This window comes from Petromyzon marinus, chromosome 1 (genome assembly GCF_048934315.1).
Source record: "Petromyzon marinus isolate PM22_M1 ecotype Great Lakes invasive population chromosome 1, UKy_Petmar_22M1.pri1.0, whole genome shotgun sequence".
Taxonomy (NCBI): Eukaryota; Metazoa; Chordata; class Hyperoartia; order Petromyzontiformes; family Petromyzontidae; genus Petromyzon; species Petromyzon marinus.
In genome coordinates, this window is record NC_133667.1 from 29,636,959 (window position 1) to 29,661,223 (window position 24,265).

General features: G+C 43.7%; 1 long non-coding RNA gene across 3 annotated transcripts; it reads left to right on the forward strand.

Annotated features, from left to right (window-relative positions):
• Nucleotides 1-10,200: 10,200 nt before the first annotated feature.
• Nucleotides 10,201-22,804, forward strand: LOC116939567 (uncharacterized). Of its 3 annotated transcripts, none has more exons than XR_004402431.2 (6): nucleotides 10,201-10,398; nucleotides 12,421-12,493; nucleotides 15,949-16,009; nucleotides 16,127-16,202; nucleotides 17,872-18,027; nucleotides 19,553-22,804. It is a non-coding gene; the product is annotated as an uncharacterized LOC116939567 (long non-coding RNA). The 3 variants fall into 3 exon arrangements; XR_004402432.2 differs by lacking the exon at nucleotides 10,201-10,398 and adding an exon at nucleotides 11,913-11,930; XR_012941610.1 differs by lacking the exon at nucleotides 10,201-10,398 and having other exon boundaries at nucleotides 12,004-12,493.
• The last annotated feature ends 1,461 nt before the right edge of the window (nucleotides 22,805-24,265 follow it).

The following is a 24,265-nucleotide window of genomic DNA, read 5'->3' on the forward strand; positions in this document are numbered from 1 at the left end:
ACATTATCACGATGTTTCGACTGCAACACAAGCAATCATCATCAGGTGTGAAAACCACAGCAAGAAAATTTGAAAAAAGTGGCTGTTTTTTTAATGTTAGCACCACGGAAAGCGATTTGGCAGTTATTCAGATGGACGAGTCCATCTTTGTTCAGAAAAGGGGGGGGGGGGGGGAGACGAGAATAATGGATGCGGTTTGAAAGCCACCATAAGCGTGAACAATCAATTAAGACCCTAAATGGTTTATCAAATCCTTCAATGATTGCTAAGCCAGAATCCATCTTCTCAGTTGAAATTGTCTGTGTTTATATATGTGGATAGCCTCATGAACGAATCTCTCATGGTAGCCAGATGGCTTGCAAAGAACCTCTGTCTTGGAGAAGTCAATGTCATGTGAGCCTACTGAATTATAACAGTGATCTGCCACGGCCGAGGTGTTGGTCCTACCGTATTTTAGGTCTGCTTTGTGTTCACGAATGCGGTCCGAGATGTGACGTTTGGTTTCTCCAATGTAACTACTACCACAGAGGCAACTTAGTTTGTAGACGCCAGGGTACTATATGTCCGAAATCACATCTTTTACAGACAGAACCAGATCACGGATTTTATGTAATGTGTTGAATCGTACCTGGATCTTGTGTTTATTCAAGATTTTGGAGATCTTTTTGTGATCACTGCAAATGTAGGGTAAAGTGATGGTTTTGAAAGGCTCCTCAAGAGGGTCCTTCTTCATGGTTGGAGTGATAGCTTTGCGGATTGTGTAGTCGGAGTAACCATTAGCCTTAAGAGCTTGGTGTACGTGCTTGAGTTCACTGGCTATGTGTTCCTGGTCGGATATGCATTGGGCTCTATGGTGCAGAGTCTTGATGAGGGAATTCTTCTGGGATGGATGGTGGTGGGAATCCGGTTTCAGGTAAGCATCCGTATGGGTAGCTTTCCTGTAGACAGAGTGGCTCATTGAACCATCAGGTCTCTTTTTTATTAGGACATCCAAAAAAGGTAGCTTGCCATCTTTTTCGACTTCCATGGTAAATTTGGCCGCATGGCCGGCCTGCTCTAGACCAATTCCTCGACCACATCAATTCGATTTATTGAGACATAGAAGTCAAAAGGACGTCATGATGAAGAAGGGGTTATAACCTTTAAATTAAATTGGCCCTTACAAATTGCACACGCATTAATGCAATGAATATGACGTCGCGGTCTGCTTTTTGCTTGCAAGTTTCAGATTGGCTGCAATACACCCGTCCTTGGACGGGCAAAAGGCTAGTATGCTATATTATTTAATGTAATTTGTTTTGCTCTGCTGAACGTCAAAACTGACCCAGAGCTTGCTTGTACTGAAGCAATATTTACTGAAATTATGCAGGTTTAAGTTTATTTTTGTTAAACCATGTGCCAAAGTGACTTGGGTCACCAAAATGGCAAAAGAAAAGCTAATTTTATGAAATAGACACTGATTCTGGCAAAAAGACACAGTGTGTCGAAACCATTCTCCAATAGTTGAATCGATGCTGCTTAAATCGGCCATTGGGCCGATGTGTTGTGTAAACAATATATTTGTTTATGTGCAGTCAGATATAATGGTGGAGACATTTTCTGTGTATATATCCTGACTATAAGACGCACTGTAGAATAAGATGCACCCCCAATTTGTGTTTCAAAACACCGGTATTAGGCTTGGAAGATATTAATAAATTAAATGTCAATGAAATTGATTACGCTGACGAAACCTGTGTATGTGTAGTGGAGTAAACGATACGCATAGGAATTGGCCACATACAGTACATACAAACATACAAGGAAAGTGGGTCACATGAGGTCGAACAGGTGGTCGAGTCACGGGTGGCGTAAACAGCCCGAAGTAATTAAGGGAGTCGTGGCACGAGGGCTGTGATTCGTCGAGAGGCTGTTAGCGTTAAGTGGCGGCGCCTCGAAGTCTGACCGTTGGACAGGTGCGGGCTGGCGGGAAAATGCCAGCGAGCCACGTGGCAATTAATTAAGGATAATTGGAAAGGGGATAAAACGCTAGGTGATTTGAACGGAGGGGGAGTTGTTGCTGGGCAGTTGTTGGCGAGAGGTGGAGAGATACGAAGAGGACAGCTGGCAATGTTAGGGAAGAATAGATTGAGAGCCGAACCCAAAAGACAGTAAATAGCGATAGGGAGAGTTAGCGTTAGCGGAGAGGTAGTTACGGAGGAGATAGGTACAGGGAGAGTTACAGATAGAGTCACTGTGTGTGCGGAGATAGATAGAGTCACTGTGTGTGCGGAGATAGATAGAGTCACTGTGTGTGAATAGATAGAGTCACTGTGTGTGAATAGACAGGCAAGTCACTGTGTGTGCGGAGATAGATAGAGTCACTGTGTGTGAATAGACAGGCAAGTCACTGTGTGTGCGGAGATAGATAGAGTCACTGTGTGTGAATAGACAGGCAAGTCACTGTGTGTGAATGGATAAATAGAGTCACTGTGTGTAAATAGACAGACAGGTCACTGTGTGTGCGGAGATAGAGGAAGTCACTGCGTGTGAAGAGATAGCGGCAACACTGTGTGTGAGGAGATAGAGGAAGAACCACTGTGTGTGGAAGAGGATGCGCGGACGATGCTGATGTGAATCGGAGTGTCCGAGTTGGCGGAGCGCGAAGAGGAGAATTACTGTGTGTACGGAACGATGGAATAAAAGAGAGGTGGAAGAAAGACGGTTGTCATCCGAGTGAATTCACGGCACTACATATGTGTAAGGGGCCGTCCATAAATGACGTCACGCACCTAGGGTGGGGGGGGGTCAGACATTTGTGACGATGTGTGAGGAGGGGCGGGGGGGTTGAGAAATCTGACATCACATCAAAATGCGCAACTTTAAATACATATAGACAACACGTTCTACTTAATTAAATATACTTTTTAATAAATGTTTTCTCCTACAACATCAGAGTGCAGCGCCACATTAAATATGCACTACAATGACAGTAGTTTAAAGCGATTTGAAGCATGTTTTATTTTGGGGGTTTGGGCAGAGCTTTGTGACGTCATATTTGAGGGGGGGTCTGACTTTTTGTGACGCTGTGTGACGGCAGGGGGGGGGTCAAAAATCGTCCAAAATCGCTTGACGTCATTTATGGACGGCCCCTAAGTAGTGCGTGTGTAGAGTAACGTTTACGCAGTGCGCGCAGTTGAGCGGGTGCAATCGAGGACGAGCAGGTGTGCGCGTTGGGGCAGGAGGTTGGCGCCGGAGAGACGGGAGATGGGGGCGATGATTAGGAATTAATGAGGGCGAGAGGCGCCGTGGAGGCGACAGCTCAAGTGGGGAGCACGTGAGGACTCGGAATGAGGAGGGGTTTTTAAGCGGGAGTCTGCGTGAGCAAAGTGGAGTAGTTCGGGGACCAAGAGAGAAGAAGACATCTCGCCACTGCCGCTCGAGCCGTCAACGGGACCTCGCCCCCTCACGCCGTCGCCGGGCGGGTGTTGGCTGAACCCCCGCGCCTGGGACAGATGGATGAGTGGGTACGGGGCAGCGTACGAGAGGGCAGCAGCGAGATAGGAGAGAGTAGGTGAGGTGCAGAATAGATGTGAGCGGGTAGTAGGAGAAGCAGAGTCTGTGTGGTGACAGTGGAAGGCAGTCATAGGAGTGCTGACAACGGGTACGAGAGTAGGATTAATAAAGTGTAAGCAGGTGACCTGTTACTCCATGTCAGTGTGAGTAATTTCAAGACACTACACGTGTATGAATCGATATTTTTGTTTACTGCGAATGTAATGTTGTTTTATTCTTTAAACGAATGGGGGTGGCAACCAAGATAAATTACTCCCCTGAGAGCCCGGCCACCGTGGAGATGGAGCGATGAAATGAGCTCATGTGCATCCACTACTTGTACAACCTCTATTTTAACGTTAGGGAGTAGGGGGGAGTGTGGAATATGGTAACCCGAGTTCGATTCCTGGCCATGTGAAACGTTAGTGCTGAGTGATATCTGAATCGATCCTGCACATCCTCTCTCCCCCTACACCCACAGGCCAAATCACCAAACCAAGACTGACAATTGTAGTGAAGTATAGTGAAATAAACCACAACTGACAACGCATAGGATGGACCAGATGCCTTCACGCAGGAGTGGATTGACAAAGGGCTGGAAATGATTGTTCAATATATTTAAAATGAAATTGACCGCGAGCATGACATGCATTTTATTCAAATGTATACTTCATACAATCGCAGTGCAGCTGTTTGAATTCGTAAATATTTCACGAAAATGGAGCAATGATATCCGCTCTTGTGCATCAACTATAGACATATTGTTGCATCGCGAGACCGTGAGAGACTGACAGCGACATCCTGGGGAGGCAGAGGTTCATGGCTGAAGATGGTGATGGAACAGTTTTGTCTATAACCATAGAAATGCACCATGACATATCAGCCAATACAATAAAAATAGGACGCATTTTTAGCAGCCAATCGATCGGTGATGCCGACACGCTGTTAATACAATCAGTAGCTAATAAAAAAAACTAAATATATATAAGAAAACCGAAAATCATGGCATTTATAATCCCCTGCATAGCACCTCATTAACTATAAGAAAACACGTCTGTTTCCTTTGGAAATTATTGCGAGAGCATAACTCGAATATGTTATGAGGGTTTCCTAAATTGCTAATACAACTGTAACGAGTCATCCAGTGAGTGTTAAATGATATCCAGACCAGTGACGTGCGGTGAGGTCAATGGCTGGGGAGGCACTGACTAGTGTCAGAGCCAGATTCACACAGAGGGGGGCGTGGCCTCACTGAGGGGGGGCGTGTTAGACAGGACCAGCTCCCTCCGCAGGAATGTGTTCTTTTTTAATTTTCGTAACAGCTACAGTGGTACCTCGGAGATCGAACTTAATTCGTTCCAAAACCGTGTTCGAACACCGAATTGTTCGAACACTGAATCAATTTCCGATTATGGGCCATTTTTACACAAAGTTTACAATATTAAAATACAGTACAGTACATAAAAGCACAAGAAACACAGTTATAATTAGTAAAATAAATGAACATTGAACTTCACTTTACCTGTAGTAAGGAGAGTGGATGGCTTGAGTGGAAGGTGGTGAGGAGGGGAGGAGGAGGTGTCAGTGTTGCTTGGAAGGGGAGTCCCCCTCCATAAACACGTTGGGTAACTGCCCGTCTGGGGTTCTTTCTTTTCTTTGCCTTTTTCTAGCACTAACTGTGATTCACTTGAGGACCTTTTTACTAAAAACTGATCAAGAGAGGATTGTTTCTGCCTCCGTTTTAAGATGTTTCTGAAATTACTCATGCATTATTATAAAAATCGCCTGCTCTACTGGCTACTGCCTTATCTGGATGATATTTTTCTACAAAATTGTGTAACTCAGCCCATTTTGCCACCTTTGAAAAAGGGCTTTCGTGTAGAGCTTTTTTTAAAGCTGAAAATTACCTGTTGGTCCATGTGCTGGATGAGAGGAGTCGTATTGGGGGTAGGAACTTTACAGTGGTATAGGACGAGAGCTACGCGTAAACTGGGTCATTCACCTTTGTCTCGGTCGCCCTGGCTACGCGTCACGGCCCAAATAGGTTTTTCCAGTTGTTCGACCTCCGAATTTTTGTTCGATGTCCGGGGCAAAAAATGGTCGAAAATGTTGTTGGCCACACGTCCCTGATCCAGACATGGAACCCTGCGGTCAGTTTTGGTTTCCATTCGTCTAATTTGAAAAGTGTAGACTGCTAAGTCCATGCTACTGGTTGTCCTGATGTTAATGACTTCAAATGTTCACCTTTACATAATGATTTTGCATATTGAAATTTGTTCACGTTACTTACAGGTGGAACACAAAAGATAATGACTTTCGCAATGCAAATCTGTATATTCATATGTACATTCTAAACAAGCGAGGAATGCATTTGGGCGCCTGTAAATCTCGTGGGCGTCCAGTGTAGCTGCGTCTTCTAAGCATTGCAGGATGTGTGCATACATCGTGTTAAACAAAGGCCTTCATTATTACATGCTTTTTTATTTAACTCACTGTCTGTTGTCATTGTCGTTGTATCCTCAAATCTTGTAACTCAATTTTAACCCACTTCCCAATGTGGTATCGACTGCAAACTTGGCATACTTATGTCATACTGATAATACTATATTCTATAATAAAATATATATTTTTAAACATTATTTTTTATATGTTATGTTTCGGCTTGGGTCTAATTGTCCACGGTCAACTGACGTTGGCTGTAATTGGCCACGGTCCCCTTACGTTGTGGCAAGCTTCGGGGCCACTTCCTGGAGTCGTGGAATTCTTCCATTACTAGCGTTTTAAAAATGAAATATTACTTTTTTTTACCTATAAATAAGATAGTTGATATTTCAGGTAATGAGTGACATGTACGCTTGGTCTAATATTTTAATTATACTGGCTAGAAAAAAGGGCACATTTTTTGGGATTGCTGATGCTATTTGACCAGTCTTATGACTTGCTATGAAGAAAAGGCATTTCCCTAAACGTCTATTATATTTTAAAAAATTTAAGGCAGTATTATTCAACCATGTGTTGAGTTGTTTTATGACAGTTCGTGTTCAGAACACTCAACAGGTGAAACTGATTAAAGTTATCATTGCTCACCATCGCTAATGAACAGGTTAAAGTTTTGGAGACGCAAAACCGAAAATCCTAACCGCACACTGATAAATTATAAAGTTTTGTATACACTCACGCTTCAATTACGTACATATATTTTCGTTTCATCTTTAATTAAAAAAAAACCTCAGTTTATGTTAAATTGTGTGGGGGGAAAAACTATTTGTGACCAATTTCTTTTTTCATGCAACAAACTTGAATTAAATGCATATGGGTCACAGTACCCACCGAAAAACCCCATGGTACATTTGTTTTGTGCTGACATTTCTAAAGATTGCGTCAATCTCTTAACTTCACGCACGAGGTTTTTTTGTTGGCTACTGATAAATAGCTGTTCACGAAATGCAACCACTATGATTTTAATTTCCAAAATAAGCTGTTGACGCAGCATTGAATATTCTGCATTTCTGCTGCAGTGATCAGTATCTCCATGAGATAACCACTGGTCACTTCTTGGAAAGTGGTACCTGTTTTAACAACTGAAGAGGGATGATGGGCAGGTGAAGTGGTGAGATAGTAGCTGGTGCACTGCGCTACAAACACGGTGACCTGAGTGATTCCCAACCATAGCTAACTAACACCAGTGGCTAGTGATATTCGAACCAGTTTTGGATTCCCCCCTTCACCCATCCGCACTGACCAGCAAGGTAAAGTATGGTCAAATAAACGCCATGATTGATACGGCATAAGGAAGCACTCATCCAGCAGTGAATGCCAACCAGGATTTTATCTTACAACTTTCAGTCAGTGAGTCAAGTGCACTTACAAAAGCTTAGCAAAATAACACTAACCTTGTAGCTGTTGCACATGTAAAATGGCTAAGTAGTTCTACTGAAAGTGTAACAATATGAATTTAGTTATTAGTATCGTGGCCATAATTGTTTTGGTCAGCCATGATGGGGTATCCACTCGCAGTTTAATGGCTCATCGATTAATCAACTACTGCAATATCCGATCTTGGACTCGTGATATGTGCATCAAATTTCATTCATAATAATTCTTTTTTTTCATCCGAATGTGTTTTATGGCGTGGGTTCACTTACCTCTTGCAGCAACTGCATGCTGCTACATTCACCAATTGTAAAACAATAGTTCTTGAATTTAATTATGATTCTGAATCACAAAAAGTCATTCAATCACAAGAGATAGGGGAATCGCATGGAATCATTACACTTTCAATATCAATTTGTTCTAAACTAAACTAAAACTGAACAAATTTTATTTTACCAGGTAAGGCACACTGAGCTATATAGCTCTTTTTTAGAAGCATTCTGGCCACAAATCATAGCTCAATGAAGTGGCTTATCACGTGGAAATTTATAGCAGCCAAATACACTAACGCATGTTTCTAAATGTGAAGAGAAAATCCGGATGACCCGGAGAAAAATCCACGTGACCACTGAGAGAACATGCAAACTCTAAATATACAGGTTCCAGGGTCGGGAATGAACCCGCAACCTCCTGTATACCAGGTGAGATAGTCAACATCTCGCCATGGGAACTCGGGTGAGGCGTGCACCTCATCTCTCCAGTAGGGTGCGGGAACCAATTTGGTGGAGAGACATTTCCTTAAAGTGCAACATGTTCGTCAATATCAATGGTTTAAAAGAACATGTCATGAAGAAGGGACATTGCCCAAAGCATCACCTACTTTTTTTTTTCTTTTAAGGCAGTATTATGAATGAACGTGTTGAGTATTTTTTGCCTATTTGCGCTTTTGAACCGCTGCCAACGCAATATCAACAAATGCTTGTTCAATCATACAGAAATCTGAAGAGTGGCTGCCCCCCCCCCCCTCCCACCTTCCCACATCCCTGTGTTGCCTTCGTTGTAATTAAAATCTCTTTGATGTCTTGCATCTGTACAAAGTAATCACTTGTACAAAGCGGCAAGGGGCCACACAAACAGGATACACGGTCCACAAAGACCTTCGCTATCTGCCAGAACAACAATCCCTGGGGCCACAGCGAAGCCTCTGCGGTCGCTAGTTGTGGTGGGACATTATCCCCTCAGGATCAACTGCTAACCGGACCACATTCCAGCAAGCTAGCGGACGTCACAGGTAACACGCAAAGGTAATATCCTCGCCTCCTTTAAACCACAAAGCATTCCTGTGTTTGCAACCCACGTGCATTTTTGCCATTGGTGCTGGCGAATTTGACCTTTGTTCTCATAACATTCTCTGATTTTCATTGTATGCAGTGTTTTCTCAACTTTGACTTGGCCCCATTAATGCGTTGGCATTAGAAGAAAGAATGTGTTACGTTGCATTGTACTTTCCTTTCTCCTTTTAATCCGAGTATTTGGACTAAGCGTTCATTATCTTTTAACGGTTTAGTAGCAATGTAGTTGTGATAGCGCTGATTCAAAATAGGTTGTTTTTAGTTAGATCATGTAGGTATCGTGTTGATGAGAAACACTGTATAAACTCTCCAACACTTGACGAAGCCAAACAAATCAAGTTCTCACGTGGGCAAATGTGCCAATTGTTTTTCAGATAATAAGTAATATTTAAAATACTTTTTTTAAACGCGCTTTAATGAAATGTACCCTACTAGTAATGTCAGAACTCCACGACTCCAGGAAGTGGCCCCGAAGCTTGCCACAACGTAAGGGGACCGTGGTCATTTACAGCCAACGTGAGTTGAGCGTGGACAATTAGACCCAAGCCGAAACATAAGATATAAAAAAATTGCTTAAAAATATATTTTTATTATAGAATATAGTATTGTCATCAGTATGACATACGTATACCAAGTTTGCAGTCGATACGACATGTCGAAGTGGATTAAAATTGAGTTACAAGATTTGAGGATACAACAGAGTTGAGGATACAACAGACAGTGAGTTAAATAAAAGCGTGTAATAATAAAAACCATTATGATAATTGTTTTTTTACCCTTGTATCTGGTAACAAAACTGACACCTTTTTTTACAAGGAGTCATGTTTACATTGACCACAATACCTGCGGTCGGAACGCAAACAACAGAGTTGTTGTTTTTTGTTTGCGTTCCGACCGCAGGTATTGTGGTCAATGTAAACATGACTCCTTGTAAAAAAAGGTGTCAGTTTTGTTGCCAGATAAAAAGGTAAAAAAAACAATTATCATATTTTGTTACTGGCAAATGAGGTTTCCAATGGTGTAAAAACCATTATGTTGAAAGCAAGCAAATTGTTAACAATTTTATATTGCACTGACTCTATACTTATAAGGTATTACATTAAAGAAACCAATTATGTGATAGCATTGTCTATTTGAAAATTAATATCTCACGAATTATAGGTAGATGCAGTTTTTTCAATATAAATATAATTTACTACAGTTTTGGAAAATACAGTACTGTATTTCCTTGGTTGACTTCAGGCATCATTGCACTTTCACTGAATTAGGCACAAAGGCTACGTAGTACCCTTTAATTTTCACTTTTAGGAAATTTTGCAGCTATTGCTGTGGGAGCTCTCAGTTATTAGCAATTGTGAAATCTCCCAAGAAACCGCAACATTCTTGACTTTTTTATTTCAACAAAGAAGAACGTGAATTTGACTGTCGTACTGCATGGGTCTTGAACCAGTGCCCTCCTTCTTACCCAAATCATGTTCAAACACTCAGATCTTCCTTCAAACGCCCACATCATCCGGTCATAAAGGCGTGCAGACGCTGGGTATAAAAAACAGGTGTCACTGCAACTTCTCAAAGTTTTTTGGTGACAACGTTCCACTAACTACAGGACAGCAGTATTCACAAGAGCAGACCGACCAAGGTGAGTTTACATGCACTACTTTACAGTGGTAATTACATGTATACCGTATTATATAATGATGGTGTTATTTTCGGAAGGATTTTTTAAATGACTATATGAAATGTAAAGGAAAATAGTATTATCGCACCACAATGCTGCAAACTCTTAAAAATGCACTTATTACATTGTGGTAAAAATGAGATTTAAAGGTAGCATTTAAAAAGCAGCATTTCTTTATTTACTTCTGTGACCTTTTTAGTATGAAAAATTATCAGAAGTCATAACTGGGTATAGCATTTGAGCACAAGAAATATAAAAATACCATACTGAATATTACGTGACAGTTATTTAAATTATGATGTCATAAATAAACTGCAGCAACAAAAATAATCTAATCAGCTTTTGTTGGGTTGCTGATTTCAATCAAATAACTAATTTTAATGCGATCTCACGTTCATAGCCAAATACCCAAAAGGTAAGTTCCACAAAATGTTGTACCAAGGGGATTTTTGTGTGGTTTTCACAAGTTATGTCAGTAAAAAAGTCAACGTAGCTTAGAATATTTTAAGCACCATAGGGGATGCATGTGGGAGGTTTTGAAGGCTGTGAGTCACTTTTAGGTGTACCCTTCCATCAGTGTCATCCATGGGTAGATGTATTCAGTTTTACAGGACCAGCGACCCAATTAACTGAGCAGTGGGAACAGGTCTCTGCAGGGTGGGCTGGTAGGACAAGTCTCTGCGCTGTCTATTGCTGATTTTACACCCAACAGCACGAGATTTCACTTCGTTAAAGTATTGAAAGGGGACGAACGGACGGACACATTAATCTATTGCAGGCTGGTACACTCAGTTTACAACTTCGTTCCTACCAGTATAAACATGTATTAACTGTTGGATGCAACATTTTGCAAGTCAACCCGCTTTATATATCAGCACTTTACTTGCAGACTCGAAGCAAGCAAAATTGGTGGAAGTTTCATAAAGTTGTGTAATTTAGCAACTCCCAGCTTAAGGTAAATTTGCATTAGCTTGTAGGTTTTAAAAAAAATTGATACAGTTTCATCCAACATTGTTAAACGGTGATGTCAGCATTTTCGAAATTTCGCAAATTTGCGTTCAAGAGTTAATTTCCCATACACCGCAAGAATGCCGATGTTGAATACCCTGCAACATTACTCTATCTGTAAAAGTAGGGCAGTGCATGAGAACGTCATTGCTATGTAATACCGTAATACAAATTTACTAATTACTTACAACAATTATATATATTTTAAAAATAATAACCATCTTTATATAACTAGGTCACGCGAAGAATCTCAATGGGCTCTCGTCTGTTTAAATGACACATTGAAATTACATTTACAATATAACAAGTAACAATAAGGCACATCCTTTTAGTAAATAAACTTCTGTGAATGAAGGGTTCTTCCCCACTCTGTGCCGGGTCATGCTGTTGAGGCTTGTTTGACCATACAACTCTCTTGCTAGAGCCTTCTTGTAAATACCCCTCGACCCCACACACCCATGCTTTTGGTCTGCAAAGGGAGAAAGGTGCGCGTTGCGGGCGTTTCTGATTTCACATCTCTCGGTGAACTAGTTGGGCGTGTGTGTGTGTGTGCCCCTCTCACCGAAGGCAGGTATTTATTGCGGTCATCACATTCCGTGACGACAGTGAGTTTGAGTTTTACAAGCTGGTAAAAGAACCCCACTGCGCCAACTGTTGTTTCGATTCGTATGGTGGCTTCTTTGCATTCGACAACGGCAGTGGGAGCGGGCGCGCTTTAACAATTGGCAGTGTCGGGGCTACACCTCCGCTCCGTCTAAACCTGTTCAGAAAGGTCCTTTGTACAGTCATTCTTTCAGCCCTTATCTCCTCTTACAATCCGCATACAGTGGAGAGTTTAGCCTGGGGTTGGTCGACAATGAGCCACGGTTGTTCATTAAACGACAAAGCGGAGGTTCGCTGGTTGGATCAGCGTGCCCGTGTCGTCGTTTGCTCGTAGCGGCTGGCTTCAAAGGTTGGATTCTGCGTCTCGTGCAGGGACCAGCCGGACTTGGGCTTACCCTGGACGCCAGCACTGAACAGCACTTTAGTGCATTCCAAAGTTCGACGGGTGAGTAGAGTCAACGTATGCGACTGGTCGGTGTATAGTGTGGAGAATGCCACTTTGACAAGAATTTGTGTGTTTTTTGTTGTTGTTGTTGCCGTAATGACTACCCTTGTTATGTGCGCGTGTACATATGGTGTTGCTGTTGCCGTTAGTGGTTTCTAGCTTAACAGTGAGTTCCCGATTCATAATATTTGTAGAAAAAACAGATTCCGTCGTTATTTGAACAGAAGAGGATATTTCTGCTAACGTGTATCATTTAGGTCGTTAGTCTTAGACTGCACTGCATATTCTAGATTTGAAGCTTTCGTGACTGCAAGGATCCATACTCTTTGGTTCTATTCGGTAAAGTCACGTAGGTAAAAATAAAATAACAAAAAATCACGACGTTTCGGCCACAACACAAGTGGCTTCAAGAGCCTTGACTGAGGACAGCTTGCCCCCCCTCCTGATGTGTGTCCTCAGCCATGGTATGTCGTCCGTACACGGGATACACAAGCGGACCAACCGAACTCCTGAAAAGCATTCCGTTGGCAATTTCTTCACTATTATTAATGGAGGAAGTGGGCATGTTTCCAACAAAAATGTGGGGAAAGGGCCATTCACCAATGTGTGTATCAGACCCTAAATCAGTTATTCTTAAGCTGGGGTGCACGCACCCCCCTGGGCGTGTGAGATGCCCTTTCTGGGGGTGCGAGGCATGGCCAGATGTTTTTTAGAAGGTAAATAATCGAAACACAAATTAAGCACGGGCTCGTAAGTACAGCTACTTTGTTTCATCAGACCCCTACGTGTTAACAAATATATTTTTTAACGAATGAGAACCAAATGGGTGCAAGGCTGCAGTGAAGGTTAAGAACCACTGTCCTAAATGCATATGAAACATCGGAAGATGCATTTACACTACCTGGACATTGTGTGCCAGTTTAAGTATGAATGAAATAGTCATCCTGCATCTATATATCTGTTTAATGTGTCTGTAGCTTTATAATGCTTTTATGGTACTTTGAGTATTGTTAATATAATCTTCCTAAGCTGCCTTACACTCCAGGGGAATTTATTCTTTAACATTGCTATATGATTTAACATCGATTTATATTCTTGCAATCTTTTCCATTTCTCATCTGGCACAGTTGTTTCATTTTGCTTTTGTTCGTTTGATGAACCAGTGTCACTCTTGCAAGTGACACTGCCCTGGTCTCTTGAATTCTCACCAGGATAACAATAATTACTATTGCTCATTCAATGATTACTCTACACTGGGTTTCCAGTATTTAGCAATAGTATTAAATTAGATTAAACAAAACAAGGTGTTTGAAAATAAGTTGAGTAAACGCGTTTATCCTGGTCGTGAGTAGGTTGTGTCTTTTTTGGATGGACTTATACTTTTTGTCCATACTATCAATATTCCAAATGGCATTGGTGCTTATTCGAAATAAAACGTGAATTGGAAACCTTGTACCTGAGATCACATGAAACGTTTGCCTCTGCTTTTTTCACCACAATATTTACGTTTGCACACGTTATATTTACATTATCATGAATATGCAATTGACGTTTAGTTCAGTCACAAGAAGAAGCTGTCGAAAAGATTATCTGATGAAGAAAGTGTTACTTTTGTTAGAACTCTAAGGTAAGTTCTTGTATGTTTTAACGAACACGCGGTCAGGTTTATGAGTTTAGGCATATGACAACATTATCTTGCTGCGTTCAGGTTGTGTAACGTTTCCGTTTCGTCACAATTATGCAAAGTGTATTGGATTTCCCTTTGTGGTTTATTTTTTTTAAAGCGCTTACAATACCCAAATTGTCCTCTTGCAATAAACCACGTGACAGTCATACATCTGAGAGCCCCTTACCGGCAGCAATGTGACATCCTATCCAGGTAGCACTCCCACACAAGTATAATCAATAAAATGGAACTACCGTAATTGTGGAGTTTTAAAAAAGAATCAATTACAAGCCTTTGACAACTTACTGCTGGGTGAAGGTCTCCACGTCCATTTTCAATGGTGGTAGTTGTGTTTACCAGACTTTGCCAGGCTTGGACAGCTTACGTAGGTGAAGAAGACTGGTTATCATGTCACTCATCAGTGTTAGCTGGGTTGATAGTCCAGTGTACGTACCACTGTGTTATCGCTCCACGCTTTTGGCGTCGATGCAGTCATTGTAATTTACGCAGAAACCAGACAGCAACTGTAGTAATGTTTAAAGGATTTCCATGTGACAATGGGCCTATTGAACCTTTTAGCACTGTGACCAAATAAGGTTTTATGTAATTAAATCACGTAGTAATAATAATAATGGCCTTTAGTCACCCAAGGAAATCCTCCCTAAGTTCTAGGTCTCTTTAATGATGATCCTACATTGGGATGTTTGTCAAATTCCATACACGAGTGTTTGGCATGTGCATGAATAAATTGAGGTACATGGAGAAGATTCACAAGTACAAGAGGGATAACACTCAACTCCACACAGATAGATTCAATCAACACTCAATGCAAGATTTATATATTTTTTTAAATCAATGATCACAATGGTTTTTTGGCAATCCAGATGAAATTGTGTATCAGGCCTGACTGTGCAGGTGAGACCGTGAAAGTTAAAATAAGCCCAAGTTTCCCTTTTACAAAAAATGCTACTGGAATACCTTCATCCGGTAATCAAAAAAACGATGAGCATTTTACATTAGAGATAAGGACTTCCTGTGTCTTTCATATTCCTACTACGTTAATAATTAAACTTTAAATGGGGTGTGTGTGTGTAAACTCATTGGTGACAGCAGTAAGGACACCACCTCTTACATACCTGCCTTATCTCAGGTGCTTCTATGAGGATTTAAGCCCCCAGCCCTGAGCCATCCAACCACCTCGATATTTAGTATTGTACTTGAATATCCAAGGCTTACATATAACAGACGTTTAACTCTTTCCCGCTCTGAGACGTCTGCAAGTTGCAGGATGGGTCCCATTCACCTGTGAATCTCGGAACGTGCAAGCGGTTAGTGTTCATTTTATTTAGAGGGGCATAGCGCCGTTGTTTTTAAAAACATTGTCATCACCGCAGAGAACTGTAGTGACAAGACCGCACTCTATGATAGCTGGCGCCAAACTGTGCCACATGCCCTAACACATGGCCTTGTGCGAGCCTCGGTACCCATAAAGTTATTTTATTTTACTTTTTTTTACGATTCCGTTCATGTACGTCATCGGAATGGAAAGGGTTATAAAAGTTTGCATTTTACAGCCCTTTGTCAATCCACTGCTATATGAAGACCTCCCCATACCATGCAGGCCAAGGGGATTGTTTCACCATACCTGCAGCTGGTCAGTGTGAGTTTGTGAAGGAGTGGAGCACAGATGTGGAAGCGAAGTTCAGAACAAGATAATTTTGCTGAACTGGCCTCTGCTGCCCGTAAATTATGAAACAGGTATTTTAATATTATACGTACTGTTTTTCAGTGGTGTACATCTCAAAACCTCAATAAGGACTATACATCCTGCTGCATCAGAGACATGGCATGTAAGTAAAGTACAGCCTACGTTAAAAAAAACAATTACATAAAAATGTCTTTCTGAATTCACGCACATTGTGTCATAAACAACTTTTAATTACATTTTGTTCATTTACCATTTTCAGACGACATAGACCGGTGTTCGTATTACTGCATACATGGGGAATGCTCCTATCTGTCGGCGACATTGATAAAATGCACGTAAGTGAAACACACACACACACATTCACAAAGATCCCCGGATTAGCCAAGTGCTCTTACAAAGCACCAATTAAGGCTGGCGTGACACACGAGTGGGTGCTGTGGTGCAGTGCCACACCTACAGTACCTGCCTTTGTCTCCCCACTGCTAATACTCTCACGCCACAACCAGGTACTCATTTAAAGCTCAGCCGAATTAGGGGTGACGCAGTGCAGTTTCCCGCACCTCCGTAGCCAACCGACTGACTAAACACAAAAAGCAGAAGAAATTAGTTTTCAATCTAGATTTAAAAGTGCACAGCTCCAGTGATTTACTAATATTTGGAAGGAATAGCGTTGCAGACAGCCACAGAAGCGCATCTGAATAGCGCGATGCAGAGACCCTTTGTTCGATGTTCCAGCCAGAAGGCGCTACGAGGATGACCAGAGTTCGCGTGATGCTTTATGCTCCTTGACGAGCAAGGTATTGTGGTACATCTGTGGCAAGCACTTTGTGTGTAATGAGTGCGACCTTACAATGTATTCGTTTGGCAAACGTACAAATACCACTTGCCCCTGCTGTTTTCCACGGCCAGGAATCAAACCCAAATTGAAAGGTTCTTAGAACAGTACGTGAGTCACAGTGCCACCTACTTCACACACGCACACACAAAGATTCCTTTAATAACCCAGATAAGAACGATGCCCTGTTGAGTCATGCATTGTTAGCAAGCATCTGTTAAGGTCATGTTAGCAAGCATCTGTTAAGGTCATCACAGTACACAACACAATGAAGTGTTGAAGCCGGCAATTTGTTAGCCCATATTTGTCTCTCTGGTGAGCATGCATCAACGTGCAAGTGCACCGACAACATCGACCGAACATCTTAAAACAACCTGTCAGTCAAAAAGGCAATGGCAACAATGCAAAAAGTCCTCCTCAGGGACAAACCAACCTTTTGGTCCATAACTGCGAATCATGCAGCTCAACGTGGAAGGATTATAGAGTGCCAAAGGCGGCTATCTCACCAAGATCGCGACGAAACTCACTTGGTGAGTGTGAAGGCTACAGTTCGAAGGATACTGCCACGTGACAGCAGTCATCAGCGGAAACGCGGACTGGTCACCTTGGTCAAACATGAGATGAGGCATGCCATCCATTCACCATCGCCATCCTCATTAGCGAACCTACTCTGTTAAGCGTGCAAAAAAGCCATCATCCGCATAATGGCCTTCGTCAGCGCGACCACCAAAAAAGCAACCCTACAATCCACGCAGGTGGTTTCAACTGCCACCACACTTCGTGGGGATACGAATTTTAAAAAAGTTTAGGTCAGCCCGATGGAAAAAGTGCTACACTCCGGACTGCTCCTTCATATCGCTGGGTATGGGACAGCCTCCCATTGCCATTCGAGGTAGCTTCCCAAACAGCCAGCATCACTCTGTCTGTGATCGACACGGACCTACAAATACTGGCAATTCAATTGGTACCAAAACCACGCTGGAACTTTCGGTCCGCTGTTTGGTCGGGTTACAGTTCATTACGCACTTTTATAATAGGCCACGTGAAGCTGGAATAGCAGGCAACGTGGCTGTGGACAACGAGCTCAATCTGCTGATCTTGGGATGAGCTCCTGTGCATTCAATAATTCATGACATACACACTGCACATACTCGTATCTCTTGACACAGGTGCGTTGAAGGCTATGAAGGAGACCGATGCCAGATGGTGGCACTGGACTCCATCAAGGAGGAAAGCTCTGCAAGAGCAGGGATTGCATTTGCGCTAACGTTGGCGTTGCTTCTCACCCTGCTTGCCCTCGGTGCCGTTACCTGGTGCATCTACAGGTACGAGCCCATCTTCTTACTCTGTGTGGTACGAGGGGACGCCCATATCCCCCCCCCCCCCCCAACCGCCCCATAGATTTGAAGTGTTGAATATTGTAGCGGTTCTCAAACAATGGGTCACGGCCCACCGGCGGGTCGCAAGAGGTATCAGGGTGGGTCGCAGCCCGTAAGGGGCCATCCATTTAGTAGGTACGCAAAAATCTGTCAAAACTTGACCCCTCCCCCCCTCCCTGTACGCACGCGGACTTTTTACACCCCCCCATCTGCGTACGTTCGCTTGAGGCACCCCCTTCCCTCCCATGAATCCTATAGAACGGCCGATATGTAATCCACGCAGAAACGATCAAGGATGAATAATATTAACGTGTTAAAGCAAACCGATAGTCCACCGCTGGCTGCATTATTATAATCGAGGCTTCACCCCCCCCCCCCCGTTTTCTATGCGTACGTACATTGTCAGTAGACCCCCCATACACAAGTGTACGCATTTGGGTTAGCCCCCTCTCCCCCCTCCATCCGTACGTACTGAATGGATGGCCCCCTTATTATGCTAAAAATAACGATCCTACATATATATTTTATCTCGGAAAGAAACAAAGAGAGCTCCCACTTGTTCTCAATGAACGTCACCTCGCTCGTGCGTGGTAGTTATGCTCATGGCTACGAGAGTGTCTCCATGTCTGTGTGTATCTTCGTATCTCGGTACCTCCGTGTCTCGCAAGTGCATTTGCGTCTCTGCGTGTCTTTTTCTCCGTGTGTTTCTGTCTGTGTATTTGTCGCCGTATCTGTTTGTATATGTGCGAGTTTATCCATGTCTGTCTCTGTGTGTGAGTTACACTATTTTAGGACGCGCCACGGTGGCGAGATGCTAACTACCTCGCCTGGTATACAGGAGGCCGTGGGGTCGATCCAGACCCTGATGCTTGCTGTATATTGGGAGTTTGCGTGTTCTTCCCGTGCCTGCGTGCATTTTCCTCAGGTTTTCCCTCGACATATAGAAACGTGCATTTAGAGTATTTGACTGCTATAAATTTCCACATGATAAACCAATTCGTTGAGCTATAGCTGAGTGGGCCTTACCTGGTCAAATAAAAACGAGTTTAAATAATTAAAATAATAGCATCACGCAGTGTAATAACACCATCATTGTAAAACCATCACCTAGTGAGCTGCACTCTAACATCTCCATGGCTTCTCTGATATTCACCTTTGTAGCTAACATGACTTCCACAATGTGTAAGATTTCTTGACAGAGGTTTGTACATCTGCCTCCTCTCCAATAGTAATCACCAGGCCGCCAATGTTTTTACTCACACTGTCGCACTGGGCATGGGTCCAAGAAATGTATCTGACTACCCACGTGGGTCGTGAGTTGGGAAACTTTGGGAACCCTTGGAATGAATGGTGCCATTGTAGTTTGTAACAATAGACATTCTCGTGCACTCACAACACAATCCTCCTATCCATGACTCATCCCACACTGGATAATGTCCCACAATAACCAATTCGTTTTTTTTATTACTAGGAGATTTAAAAGAAGAACGAAGAGCCCTCGCATCGTTATGCTGGAAGCTGAGGAATATGATTCAATCCATAACCTCTGACACGCAAGCAATGTGTCACCGTAAATGGGCACGCGTGGAAATGGCTGAACAAGTGCTGAAACACAGGACAGGGGAAATGAAGGATCCGTGCCCAAACGTCAACATTCACGATAGTTCCACTTGAAGCGCCACCTACAGAAACTGCAATCCAAACTCAGCTTTGCTATCCGTAAGCTGTACATTGTACCGCCTACGGCCGAAGTACATAGATTGGGCCCTATCGCATCAGATTTCCAGCAGGGTTGAGCCCTGGATGGTGTCTTGGATGGTGTCACCGTCTATAGATTATTCTACTGTACTGTGGCCATTAGGGGATGGGCAGCAGAGGACAGTGCGGCCCAATCCATTGTTGTACGGTACTTCAATTGGGCACGGTGCTTTGGCTCCCCGCCTTCACCTGTAAGGGCCTCACTTCAGCCAGGGTCTGCGACCAGGGAAATAATATTCCCTACACACTGCGCACCCAATACCTTGAAACTCTATACCAATCGCTATGGTCGTGGCCTCATGTCGGGTGCCTGCGATACACAAGCGTAAGTCACCCAGCGAATGTTAACGAGAAATGAATCCCTGAGCAAAACTTTAGAGTACTGCATATTTGTGCACAGCACAGGACTAATCTATTGTATGCACTGGTCTAAAGTAAGTTATCGACGCGTGGACCTACACACGTGGGCCCAAAGTTAAAATTTCCCAAGTTCAATACCGGTTACTCGGTGTTTTCTCCCGATGCAGTCGAGGAACACAAAGGGGGTCTGGCTTATTCGCGACACCCCCGATTGGCACGGTTGCCTACGTACGGTGCGAAAGAAGTTCAAGTTCAACAAAAATGCATACAAACGCACGCGTGTCAGCGTAAGGGGCCTAAACAGGCTGAGAGTGGGTTTCGGCAGATGCAACTTCTCTCATGAAATCACGGGGCTTCTGCGCAACCGAACAACGTGCTTGTCAGGAGAAACAAACCACGGGATCATCTCCTGAGATGCCCGGCAGCTTTCACAATGCGCTCGTCAAGATTCGGCAACGCCAGAAGCGGTGGCCTGTGCAGAATATTGGCAGGAGACTTTGTAGATTGGATAGGAGACGCCAAGACGAAGCATACGGAGGGCATCCGTTACGCTTACAGATGGCATGGACCGTCGAGAGATGGGCCGATCTTGCCGGAGCCATGGCTTTGCTGCGCGAAACGTCGTGGGTGGGAGGTCAGCGAAGGTGGGTGGTTGTGGCTGACACGCGTGAAGAATGAACTACGGGGATCGGCCTCTAGCCGCCAGCAGAGGGCAGCATCGTTTTCTTTCACCCCCACCCCCCCTCCATGCAACGGACAAGATGACGGCGTCATCATCAGCCACGATCAGTCCACTGCTGGATAAAGGGCTTCCCAAGGCGACCCCCCCATCTAGGACGTTCCTGCGATGTCACCACTCCACCTTGACACCTGCGCACGAGTTGATGTAATTCCACCCCCCCTTCTCTCTCCTGGCTACGGGACTATACAGTACACAAGCGTGTGCTGCTGTAACATTGGAACGATACAGAGATGACGAGATGTGGAGTGTGTTTTTGCACATAAGTCACAATTCGGTAAGATAGCACAGAGTACTCGAGAGTGAACGAAAAGCAAACGTGAGCGAATGACAACGGGCATTTGAAGGAGGCGATTATTGCTTTACAATAAGCAGTCTGGTTGTGTGGCTAAAATTACACGCACGCGCTTTGTTTAAAGAGGTCAAATGCGTCCAAAGGTGGAATGTGGTGCCCTCATAATGAACTAAAACTATAATCAATTGTTTTTATTTTAGCAGGTGAGGCCCACTGAGCTATATAGCTATTTTCCAGAAGCGACGTGGCCGTGAATGATGGCTCAACGATGTGGCTTATCATGTGGACATTAATAGCGGCCAAATACTCGAAACGCGTGTCTCTAAAATGTGGAGGGTGAAAAAAAATAGACCGGTGGACCGGGAGAAAAATCCACGCGACCACGGCGAGAGAGACATGCAAGCTCCAAATGTACAGGCGTCTGGGATCGGTATCGAACCCACGATCCCCTGTATACCGGGCGAGGCAATTCACATCTCGCCACCGTGGAGCACCCCTCAATGTCTTGCCCTCGCCCACTGCCGGACGGAATCGGTGTCCACTCGAGGGTGTTGTTGTTGGTCTACTCTTCCATTACCCCCACACCGTACTCCCAGCACGCGCGTGGCCCCTGGAGTGGAGGGTGCGCGTTTGGGGCCGTCCATAAATGACGTCACGCACCTAGGGGGGAGGTGGGGGTTAGACATTTGTGACGATGTGTGACGCGGGGGGGGGGGGGTTGAGAAATGTGACGTCACATCAAAATGCGCAACTTTAAATAAATCTAGAATTGTTATAACACTAATTGTTATAACAACACTCCTACAACATCAGAGTGCAGCACCACATTAAATACGCACTACAATGACAATAGTTTAAAGCGATTTGAAGCATGTTTTATTTTCAAAATGGAAATATGGCTTGGGAGGGGGTAGAGCTTTGTGACGTCATATTTGAGGGGGGGGGGGGTCTCTGACTTTTTGTGACGCCGTCTGACGAGTTGGGGAGGGTCAAAAATCGTCCAAATCGCGTGACGTCATTTATGGACGGCCCCTTTTAAGAAAGTGCGTGCCCATTGCTTTCCTCTGCGACACTGGGGAGATCGATTCGAACCTGCGAACCCATGGGATCGCAGGTCACGTGTGCTAACCATTGCACAACAAATTTTAAAAAAGAGCGAATTTACAATTAATGAAATGTGCTAGTTTGGGGTCCATTAGCCCAACGTTTTAACCGGAGGCCGATCTTGTCTTGCCTATATGTGTTGTACTCGAGTTAAAATTTCATTCGTTTACCTCGGTTGTATACAACAAGACATGGCGTGACCTTGGGGGGGGGGGGGTTTAATGTCACAAAAACGCGCGACAATCCCGGCAAGTAATTGCCTTATCGCGGCGAACATGTTTGGCCAAAACTATTGTGAAAGTAGAAGGCAATAACCGTTGGAAGTGAATATTGTTCGAGGTTTTTTGTTTGTATGCGCGTGAAAGGCAATCGACACAACTGTCGTGTTTATAACGCAGCTGTAACGGCGCAACAACACTTCGCTTTTACGCGGATGCGCGCGCTAGCGTGAAGCATGGTCAAATAACCCCCCCACCCCCCACCCCAGAACCGCACGGCATGGCAAGGCCCTTATCCATCAGTGAGTGGATGGACAAAGGGATGCACATGCACGTTGTATACAACATTGATGATGTGGTGCGACACGTCCGGTAACAATGTATACATTATGCAGACGACGGGCATGCCGCGACCCGCACGTGGTTCCTATAGGCTGCTAGTTTATTGCCGAACGCTCTGTGCCGTCACATTCGTTCATGCAAACTCGACCAGTTCCATTTGTAGGCTTGACTCCGACCGTTTGACTCTTTCGTAAGATTTGGTTGAAAACACCCCATTCAAAACAGAGTGTATATAGTCTGGCCTTGTTTTAAGTCGTCATTCTGTCTTTAGTTTCGATCGTCATGGCTGGCGTGTAAATAACATGACCAATCAATGTGTCAGCGAAACTTGGCGAAAGCCCGAATCCAATTGCCAACCTTCCGCACCTCCGATTAGCGCGGTTGGCGACGTAGGGTGCGAAAGAAGTTCAGCATACATTCATTCGGGTTTTTTGTATCTTTGTTTTTTTTTATTTGTGTGTTTGTATGCGCACATGCTGCAATTACTAAATAGTCGTCAACTGCTGCATTCATTAACGCAACCCGATCCACGTGGACAGTGTGAAAGAGTTATTGTGATACTTGTTATATGACATCACCATACTTCGTGTATAATGCACAATAGCCTTGTGCCAGACAAAGAGATCCAAAATTGCCCTTTGTCTATTTTATTTTGGTCTAAAGTAAGCATGTTGTGCGTTACACACGCAGTATGGTGGTGTCATTTGACATACGAGGCATTCTGGTAGAAAATAGCCTACGGTCACAGTAGCACCGTTCACTTTATAGAAATGTAGGTTCATGTAAATTATTCTGGCTCTCATTTTGTTTGCTGCCTGGGCGTACTTTTCTGCCCGATAAAACTCTCACAATTGACAAAGTGTTAAGAATTGGTTTTGCTGCATGGTTGAATGTAGTAGATGTGGGGAGTGTGTTGACGGTCGAGGGTAAATAGTGGGCGCGGGAAGAGGTGATGATTGCGCCTGTATATATAACCTGGATGATAAGAGAATGATGAACCTCTGTGTGTGCCTGCTTCGCGGGGTTTTGCAAAAGGCTTGTGGCAGGTGTGGCTAAAACGTCATGACAATTCGCATGCAATTTATGGAATTGCATTTCCTTTTCGTCACTTTCTTGTTGAAGGCCACGAACCCAGCTATTTTACACAAACGTAAGGATACAATATAAGTATGTCACTTAAATTATGAGCAGGAGAAAGCCCCACGACCACATCACCCGAATTGCGCCCAATATTGTCAGAACTGGTAAGCCAAGCAGGTTTTGAACCTGGATAATGCTTGTAATGTACAAACCAGGTGTAATAGGTGCAGAGGGGCAGTCCATAAATACCCATAATTATGCACACTCCCACCACTAAAATGCACTGAT